The sequence below is a fragment of the Elephantulus edwardii genome, unplaced genomic scaffold, assembly GCF_000299155.1.
Source record: "Elephantulus edwardii isolate Elephantulus edwardi_28Jun2011 unplaced genomic scaffold, EleEdw1.0 scaffold00516, whole genome shotgun sequence".
Classification (NCBI taxonomy): Eukaryota; Metazoa; Chordata; class Mammalia; order Macroscelidea; family Macroscelididae; genus Elephantulus; species Elephantulus edwardii.
This window is the reverse complement of record NW_006400266.1, coordinates 501,515-512,424: the sequence shown is the minus strand read 5'-3', so window position 1 is coordinate 512,424 and position 10,910 is coordinate 501,515.

Here is a 10,910-nt window from a genome sequence, read left to right as displayed (position 1 = left end):
TGAATAAAGATGACAGAAAAAAGAATCAATGCCTTTAAATGGTGGTGTTCAAGAGTACTGAAATATCCCATGGATTGTCAAAAGAACAAACACTTATGTCTTGGAGAAAGTGCAGCCAGAGTACTTCTTGAAGGCTAAGATGATAGAGTTTTGTCTCACATACTTAGGGCATGTTGCTAGGAGGTGCTATTCCTTGGAGAGGGGCATGATGCTCAGAAAGACAGAGGATCAGCAAAAGAGAGGAAGACACTCAACAAGCTGAATTGACACAGTGACTGCCACAATGGGCTCTAGTGTTTCAGGAAGTATGAGGATGGCACAAAATATGACAGGGTTCAGATCTGTTGTTCAGAGAGTCCCGATGGGTCATACTCAGCTCGATGGCACCTAACAACAACAAACCAAGTGATATAATCATTTCCCTCCAGATGGTCATTTGAATGAGTCAGGGCTGAGCTGTGAAGAACTTTGGAGAGACATAAAAAAATAAAGAGAAAGAGAAAAACCTATTAAGTGAAATAAAGTTCATTTTCATGAGGACTTTATAATAAATTAGACAAAGATGATCTGCATATCAGTGCAAATTAATCCAACAGGAATAGTATTTTATTCAGAGTGCTTGAGAACTATTTATTAAATAAATAAATGGTGCAAAAATAAATGGATTCCATTCATGTTTTATTACTCTCCTGACTCAATCCTATGTAAATCAGGCTTCTGTTAGAATGCTAAACACTAGTTATTACAGATAAATTATAATGTATAGTTTTCACTACTTGAAATTGTGCACATTGTCACAAAGAGAATACAAGCACAATAAAGAATAAGTAAAACAATAAGCTCACATCAAAACAAATTACAAGAGGGGAAAAAAGAAAGTTCTTAAAATTTACCAGAAAGAAAGTGGGGTCACAAATGGTGACGAAGTCCACAGGGTGCTGTGCTGCTCAGTCAAAGGTGATGTTTCTCTGGCAGTTCAAATTCACCAATGTCTCAACGTGGGAGAAAGATGAAGAATCTCCATCCATGTGATTGAAACCTCAGAAAATCCACTGGCAAGTCAGGAAGGAGTCAGTTATGAATTGACAGCAATGTTGTTGTTAGGTGTCAAGCCGAGTGCAGCTCATAGGGACTCTGTGAACGATAGTCCTGAACCACTCTCACAATCTCTGATATACTTGTGCCCACACTCACCCTGTCAATCCACCTCCCTGAGGATTTTCCTCTCTTTCACTGACACTCCAAACGTGATATCCTTTTCCAAAGACTGCACCTCCTAACAACATGCCCAAAGTATGTGAGACTAAGCATCCTGTCCTAGCCTCTAAAGAGTACCCATCTGATTGCACTTTCTCCAATAAATACTTGTTTGTTTTCTTGGCAGTCCATGAAATATTCAGCATTCTTCTTCTAGTACTCAAGTCAATTCTTCCTTTGTTATCTTTATTGTCCAACATTCAGATGCACTATTAAGTACTGAGAAGACCATAGCTTGAATCTAGTGCATCTTATTCTAAATTAACATCATTGCTCCTTATAAATTTGGAGAAGTCCTTGACACCAGATTTTCTCAATGCAATATGTATTCTTGTCTCTTAACTATTGGTACCAAGGGTATTGATTATGGACCAAAGCAAGATGAAATTGTTGACAACTTCAATCTTGAAATTAAAATTTTTTTTATTAAATTTGACTAGTTTTAATGAACATTTACAGGGATTTTGGGTTTTCATTCCTTCATTGCTGCACCATTCTCTCTACCCTCCTCCCCAGTTTGTTCTTCTTCCCCGCCATCCGAATGTCTGTTTTAATTGTCCAATTGCCACAGTGCTTGTCAAAGTCAGTTCTGATTAATCTCCTTTGTCGGTGTGTCCTTTGCCATTCCCTATCACTCCTCCCTGAGAGAGACTTCACCCTGATTCATAAGGAAAAGGGGATGGCGTATTCTCTTAGCTACTTCCTGCTGAAAAGGGACGCTGTGGGTTTCAGGGTGAAGATCTTCTCTCACTACTCTAAAGGGCCCCTTTGGCAGTAGGAAATTATAATCAGAGTTGACATTGTATTTCTCAACAAATATGTTTTTTACTACAAGACAATAAAATATGTTGTCATTCTAGGGAAAGATAGTTTTTAACCAAAATTCTATAATCTAAAAAAAAATACTTGTAGGGGTACAATAGGCAAAAGTTGAAAGCTTACCTCTCATGTTTCTGTTCTTGAAAACTACTAGAAGAACAATCTCCAGCAACATAAGAAAGTAAAATAAACCAAACATATTATTGTATCTCTTATAATCTCCATCAAAAAACTACACAAAACAAGAAAATCGAAAACAAAAATCATGGAAGGATAATCATTGGGTTGCACAATTTGATGGGTGGAGGGAGGGGTGAGTTAAGGAAATGGGAAAGATTTGGTGTGAAAACCAATGTAAATGAACTTTGTCAGTAAAAAAGTTGTTGTTGTTATGTGTCATCGAGTTGCTTGTGACTCATAGCCACCCTATGTACAACAGCCCTAAACCCTGCTCTATCCTGTGCCAATCACACTGCCTCTGACATACCCATCCCGACTACCCCAGTCACTGAATCAATCCACCTCATAGAGGGCTTATCCCTAAGAATAAACCATAAAAGCAAGCAAGTATAAATATATCATGGCATGGGGAGGCCCTCTGCATCTCTAGCTCCAGCTATGGCCTAGGCAGGGAGGGGGTGGGGGGCAGTGCTCTTTGATGCACCAAGTGACTGAAAGAGGTTCGTATTTGTTCCTATTTCCAAAAAAAGAAGATCCATCAGAATGTGGAGATTATCAAACAATATCATTAACATTGCAAGCAAATAAAAATCTTGCGGAAGTTCTTTCAAAACTAGCCAGAACAGAACATTAACAGAGAACTGTCAGAAATTCAAGCAGCATTTAGAAGAAGCCATAGCACCAGGGATATCACTGCTGATGTCAAATGAATCTTGGCTGAAAGCGAGACTATTAGAATTATGTTTGTATTTCATTGAGTATGCAAAGGCATTTAACTGTGTGACCCATAACACATTATGTCTAACTTTGAGAAGAATGAGAATCATAGATCACTGACTTGTGCTCAAGCAAAACATACAATTAGATCATTATGCTGTTGTCCAAACAGAGCATGGGAACACTGCTTGATTTAAAATCAAGAAAGGTGTGTGGCAAGGCTCTATCCTTTCATCATACCTACACAATCTGTATGCAAAGCAAATCATTCTAGAGGATGGACTTTCTGAAGAAGAGTGTGGTATCAAGATAAGAGGAAGATTCTCCAACAAACCTGAATTATATAACAATACCATAAAGTTCATCAGAGACAAACAGGGATCAAGCTTAGGACTAGTCTAAGGTATAAAGTGACTGCCAAATACAACCAGAAGGGCACAATCTGGAGAGGATAAAATTGATGAATCGGACCTTCTAAAGGTTGGATCCCTGTGCACATCAGAAAGATTTTCCAAAGAGTGAAAAGAAAACTACTAACTGGGGAAAAAACATTTGGCAATACCATTTCAGACAAGGGTCTCATATAAAAAGTTTGCAGGATTGGAGGGAGACTCATCAATAACTTCTGTTATGCAGATGACACAACCTTGCTTGTTGAAAGTGAGGAGGACTTGAAGCATTTGTTGCAGAAGATCAAGAAATGCAGCCTTTGGTATGGATTGCATCTCAATATCAGGAAAACAAAGATTCTTACCACTGGACTGACAGGCAGCATCAATATGGATGGAGAGGGGATTGAGAATGTCAATAGCTTCATCTTGCTTGGATACACAATTAACATCCTTGGTATGAGCAGTAAGGAAATAAGGAGACACTGGGAAAATCTGCAGTTAGGGACCTTTCCAAATTATTGAGGAGTAGTGATGTCAGTTTGAGGACTATGGTGCATCTGAACTCAGGCAGTTTTTCTGATTATTAGCTATGCATCCTAGAGCTGGACAATGAATAAGGATGACAGAAAAAGAATTAATGCCTTTGAGCTGTGGAGTTGGAGAAGAGCAGTGAACAAACAAACATCCCATGGATGGCCAAGACAAGGAACAGATATGTCTTGGACAGAGTGCAGCTGACGTTCTCTTTGGAGACAAGAATGATGAGGCTTCACCTCACATACTTTGGGCATGTTGCTAGGAGGTGATATTCCTTGGAGAAGGACATGATGTTGGGAAGGGTGGAGGGTCAGTGAAGGAGAAGAAGACCCTCAACAAGGTGGACTGATATGGTGACTGCTGCAATGGGTTCTTGTTAGGAAGTGTGAAGACAATGCAGGATAGAGCAGGGCTCAGGTATTTTGTTTATAGGGTTGCAATGAGTCGTGTTTGACTCAACAACATCCAAGAACAACAGCAGGGTCTCCACAAATATATATATTACAAAATGGGGAAAAATATATGGAAAGAGGTTTCACAGAGGAAGATACTCTAATGGCTAACAGACACATGAAGAAATGTTCAAAATCCCTGGGAAGGAAATAGGAAGGATCTTTTGTGAAAAATAAAGTATTCAAATTTTGTAAATAAATCAGTATAATTTAAAAAAAAATCACTGGCAATAAGAGAAATGCAAATCAAAACTACAATGAGATACCATCTCACCCCAGTAGCAGTGGTAAAGTTTAAAAGGACAGCAAGTAGTAAATTTTAGAGAGGATGTGGTGAGATAGGAACTCTAGAAAGGCAGGTTGGCGCTTCCTCAGAAAGTTAAACATAGAAATTCCATATGACCCAGCTATTCCACTCCTTGGACTGTACCCCAAGAAAAGGAGAACTGAGGCACAGAGACTTATATACCAGTGTTCATAGGAGCATTATTAACCATCGCAAGAACATGGACACAGCCCAGATGTCCAACCACAATTGAATGGATTGAAAAATCATGGTACACTCACATGATGGAATACTATGCAGCATGCAAGAGCAATGATTTTGTAAATCACTACCTAACTTGGGAGGAACTGGAGAGCATTATGCTGAGTGAACTAAGTCCAATAAGGACAAATATTGTATAAGACCATTATTGTAGAATATGTGTGAGGATCCAAGGGGAGATGGGGAGGAGCAGAAGGGCGAGGATGGGCAGGAGCAGGGGAGAGGGGTTAATCAGAGGGTCACATAATTTGACGGGTGAAGGGAGGGATGTGTAAAAGAAATGAGAAAGATCCAGTGTGAAAAACAATGCATACAAACTTTGTAAGTAAACTAGTATAGAGTGAAATTTTTATTTTTAAAAAAAACACACCTGAATTATGCAGATGATATAACCTTGCTTGCTTTTCAAGCCGGAGGACTTGAAATGCTTTCTGCAGAAGACCAGACTACAGTCTTTAATACAGGTTACATCTCAATATCAAGAAAACAAAAATCCTCACCAATGGATCAACAGGTAACATCATGCTAGGTAGAAAGAAGAGTGGAATTATTAAGGATTTAATTTTGCTTGAATCCACAATCAACACTCATGGCACCAATAGCCAACAAATCGAAAAAACGTATTGCACTGGGTTAATGTGCTGTCAGAGAACTCTGCATCTTATTCAAGTTAATTTTCCATTAATTTTTATGAATTTGAAAATTGGACAATGACTAAAGATGACAAAAGAAAAATGCCTTTGAGTTGTGATGTTGGAAAAGAGTACTGAACAACAACCATGGACTGTAAGGTTGTTGGTTTTTGTGTGCTGTTGAGTCAGAACAGACTCACTGCTAACCTTCCAGCAGATTTTCAGAGATAGTACATTGTATGACAGGAGATTGTTCAGCCTTCTTCCACAGAGCAACTGATGGATTTGAACCATGATCCTTTCCAATTGCAGCATACATAGCTTCTTACCAGTAAGCCACCAGAGCTCTCTTGGACTACCAAAAGAACTAATAAATATGTCTTAGAGAAAGTGGTACCAGGATGCTCCTTAGAGGCAAGGATATTGAAGCTTCAGCTCACATATCTTGGACATGTTAGAAGGGGTTGGTGCTTATAGAAAGACATTATGCTTTGAAAGGTGGAGGATCAACAAAAGGGAGGAAGACTTGCAATGAAATGAATTGAAACAGTTACTGTAACAATGTGCTCAAGGATGTTGGAGATGATGAGGATGGCACAGGACAGAATAACTTTCAGATTCATTGTTCATAGGGTTAATATACTATGAGTTGTAGCTGACTTGATGGCACCTAGCAACAACATATTGTCACCACAAACCACAGTTTTTCTTGAAATGAACTTGTAAAAATTTGAGACCTTAGTATAGTGTATTTTTATATTCTCAAAGCCATTTTTTTTAAATTATTCTTTTCTATTGTAGTAAATACATATGTATATGTAGGTATATATCCATAATAGAAAGTTATGCTACCAACTCAAAGGTGGGTGATTTTAATCTGCAACCCTCAGGCCTGGTTTTGATTGTTTTTGGTCAAACATTCTTCTAAGTGCTATAGCACTGTTCTGTCCATTTGCTGTACAGAGGTAACTCGTGGTTGCTATGATGCTAAACACTGACACTGATGTGTCAAATGTGATAATGGTTACCCATGGTGGACATTGTTAGGTGGGGCTCCTCAATTAAACAAGCTTGGAAGCAGGAGTGGCATTCACTTCCAAAATAGCTTTCCTCCAGAAACTCTATAAACATGAAGAAACTATGAAAGTTATGGATGTGTTCAGGTCTTTAGTTCATAGCGTTGCTGTGAGTCATCTATGTCTCGATGGCACTTAACAACAGCAACATATATCCATAAGCATTTCATAATTTTTATGTGCACTATTACAACAATATTTATATGTGAAATTTTCTGTAACACTAATTCTGTTAAGTTGCATAAACATAATCACTATACTTTTCCACCATCATTAACAGAAATTCAGTATCCCCCTATGCAGTAGTAACTCCTTTTTATCTTTTTTCTATCCTTGGTAACCAGCTTTGACCTCTATACATTTGCCTAATTCACATTAGTGAAGTCACACATATTTGCCCTTTTCAAACTAATTTCTTTCACTCTGCATATTTCATCCTCATCACATCATGTATTAAGACTTCATTTATCATTATGACTAAGTAATATTCAATAGAATCTGTGTATAAAATTTTGGTATCTATTGATTTGCTATTGCAAATAATGACACAATGAATATTAGCCTAGACATTTCTGTTTATGTTCCTTTAATTTGAGCATATACATAGGCTTCAAAATGCCAGGTCATACGGTATTTTTGTTTCACTTTTTGAGGAACCACGAAAGTGTCTTTTGCTCAGAAGCAATACCAATTTTAATCCCTTTCAGCACTAATTGAGGGTTCCAGTTTTGTCACATTTGCTCCAAAACCTGTTATTTCCTTTTTTATTTTTAATCATAGCAATTCTAGAAACCAAAGTTTTATTATGATTTTTACTTGTATCTCCCTAATTTACATTTAGGGGCTCTGGTAGCCTAGAGGAAAGCTGTACTGCCAATACAAAGGACTATTGTTAGAACCCACCGGCTGCACCAGGGCACAAAGATGGGCAATCTCCTCCCGTGTGATTAAATGTCTCTGAAAATCTGCTGGAGAATCAGCTATTGTTTGGTTCCAACTCGAGGGTACAACAACAGACATACTTAGGGAGATCTATCTAGACACTTAATGGTAAGGAATTTAACTGCCAACGCAAAGGCATGTGGATCAAATTTTCCACCTATTCCTTAGATTAAAGATGTGCAATCTCTTTCTAGGTTATTCACCGCCCCGAAAAACCCACTGGAGAGTAGGCTATGTGTTGTTTCCAACTTAACAGTACATAACAACAGATTTATTCTTTGAAATTATGTCTATCACATTTATCCAACTATATAAACTTTAACTATCCTCACTTTTCAGTACCATTTATCTTTCCCCCTCATTCTCTGACATTCATTCTCTAGTAAATTATGCACCAAACATTGTATTAAGTCGATTTATTTGGAGAAGGAGGGATAATGATCTCACTTTTAAAAATTTGATGTCTATTAGAGAAACATATAGCAGAATTATTTTAATGCATTGGTAGCAGCATATTTAAGCTACATATAATGTCATAGTGGCTCAAGTTAAAGACTTCATTTAAAGTATTTTTATAAGCTTGAGCTTATCAAAGACACTGAAATATATCATGAATGAGATTCATGATTGGAATTCTAAGTTGTACAGAGTTTTCCTTTTGTTTTGTTTTGGCTTGCCAACATTTATTTTTAATAAATTATGTTATTTTAGATACTTCAGTTGCTTCTAACTCACATCAACCATGGAAAGAACAGAAGGAAACAATGCCTAATCCTGCACCATCTTCACAACCACTGCTACGTGTGAGCAATGCTGCAGTCACTGTGTCAATCCAGCTCATGAGGCCCTTCCTCTTTTTTTGCTGACCCTCTACCAAGTATCATGTCCTTTCCCAGGAACTGGTCCCTCTTTATAACAGGTCCTAAATTTGTGAAAGATTGAACAGATAGTACAGGAATGTTTCCATTTTCTCCCTCTCCCAAGTACACAATTTATGTATTTACTTACTTGCTTATTTTCAGTGAACAGATAAGGACAGACAACCATCAATTTATTAATGATTATCTTTGGCACTGGCCCCTATCACCTATACCTTTATTTCTTCAAGCTGTGAATGCTACCTACTACTTCCTCAGATAGCTGTGTGAAGATTAAATGGGATAATCCATAGACAGCCCTTAGCTAGTGCTTAGCAAATAAGTGCTCAAGAAATGTAGGCTGGGAAGCAACTCGTATTTATTATGGGAAGAATCATGTACTTGAGATTAAGCAAGAGACAAAATAAGGACTTTTAGAATAATCTAGTGGTCCTGTATCCTGATTCTCTAGCACATGTCTCCTTTGTGATCCCTGTAAGCAACATATTCCATGCCCCAGTCTCATATACCTGTCTCATCTCCAAAATTACATAAAAGGAAAGCTCATTATCTTCCCTTTATACTAAATATTCCATTATACAACCTGAGAACTAGAATTAGAATGGTAATAATGACAATGATAGTAATAGCAGTAACCAGTACTGACATGGAGTTTAACTTATGCCAGTTCCTACTCTGGGCACTTTATGTATATCAATTTATTTTATTCTTGGGATAAACCTGTGGAGCAGGTACAATTATTCTCATTTCAGATATGAGGAAACTAAGGTTAAGATTAAATAACTTGCCCCAAACCAATAAATGGCAAAATGAGGATTGTTATTTTGTTTTTTTCCACACCATAGGTCTCACATATTTATTAGTGTATATGAAAATGTAGGTGCATAAAAATACACGGTTTTCGTGGGAAGTGATCAGATTGTGATGTAATTTTAAACTTGATATAGTAGCATGTCAATCAACTTGACATGATGTGATGCTAAGAAACCCAGGTTCATTACATGTGCTATCTATCATGTGTGTGACTCCTGATAGGCCTACCTTGGTTCTTCTCCACTGTCTCTTCTGGAAGTTGTGGCTGATTTTATTGCTAGTTTTCATTCTAATCCATGAGATGGTTCTGCTTTTGTTCCTTGGCCAGGAACGTTTTGATCCTGAAATCTTATGAGGAGACATAGTAAGAAGGAAACAGGGTTGCACTCCCTAACAAAGTTTTTATACTACAAAAATCTTCTCCTATATCCACGTTCTTTGTTGCTTTTAACCATCTAGTACGGATGGGGTTGAGAAGAATTAAAATTAAGCATATTACCCAAATATCTGAAGAAAGTACTTCATTTTCTGCCTGTTAAGGTACATTTCTACATACCAAATCAACCTTGGATAGAATACTGATTTTAACTCTATAGATGACATTTCACTGAGATATTTTCATGTATTATTTAAGTGCTTCCTCTGTCACCAGGAAAATCTAAACCCAAACCCAACCTGCTGCTGTCGATAAGAACCTTCCAAGGTTATACATCTTCACCAGAGAAGACTGCTTATCTTTCTTCTTCTGAGGAACTGCTGGAATGAAAATGCCAACCTTCCTTGTTATGCACTATGCCAGCAGTGCACATTTGAAATCTGAGCAATATTTCCTGTGCTGCCTTTTGGAATCTTCTATTCAGCTCTTTAGTATCTTGAATTCTTCCTTGTGCTTTGGCTTCTCTGTGCTCCAGTGCAATTTTCAGAGTTTCTTCTGACATCCATTCTGGTCTTTTTTTTTTCTCTTCTGTCTATTGAAAAGACCATGGCCTGAATCGGGTATACATTAGACTTCCACTGACAACATTGTTCTTCAGTATTTGGAGAGGTCCTTGACAGGTGACTTGCCCAGGGCAATAGTCTCCTTATCTCCTGACTGTTGATACTAAAAAGTGTTTTGTTGTTTGGGGTTTTTTTATTGAGATTTTAATGAAAGATTATAGAGAACTTGGATTTCCATCTAGTCATGGTAGCATTTTCCTCCCTGCCCACACCTCCCATCTTCCCCTTAAGCTTTTCTCTTTGAAAAGGACAAATTCTTTCATTGTTATATAATTCCCCTCCCCCTAGTCAACTTTACTATGCAGCTCTTATTCTGTACTCTGGTCATGCAAATTAATAGCTTTAGTCTGCTTGGCTCCACAGTCAACACTCTTGGCACCAGCTGCCAGGAAATTCAAAGACGTATTGTGATAGGAAAGTCTGCTGTTAGGGACCTCTATAAAGTACCGAAGAGTAATGGTGTCTCTGGAGACTAAGGTGCGCCTGATATAGGCCATGGTCTTTGCAATTACAAGTTATGCATCAGAGAGAAGGACAATGACTAGGGAGGATAGAAGGAGAATTGATGCCTTTGAGCTGTGGAGCTGGAGAAGAGTATTAAGTGTACCATGGACTGCTAAGAAAACAAACAGATTCATCCTGGAGAGGGTTAAACCGGGCTGCTCCTTG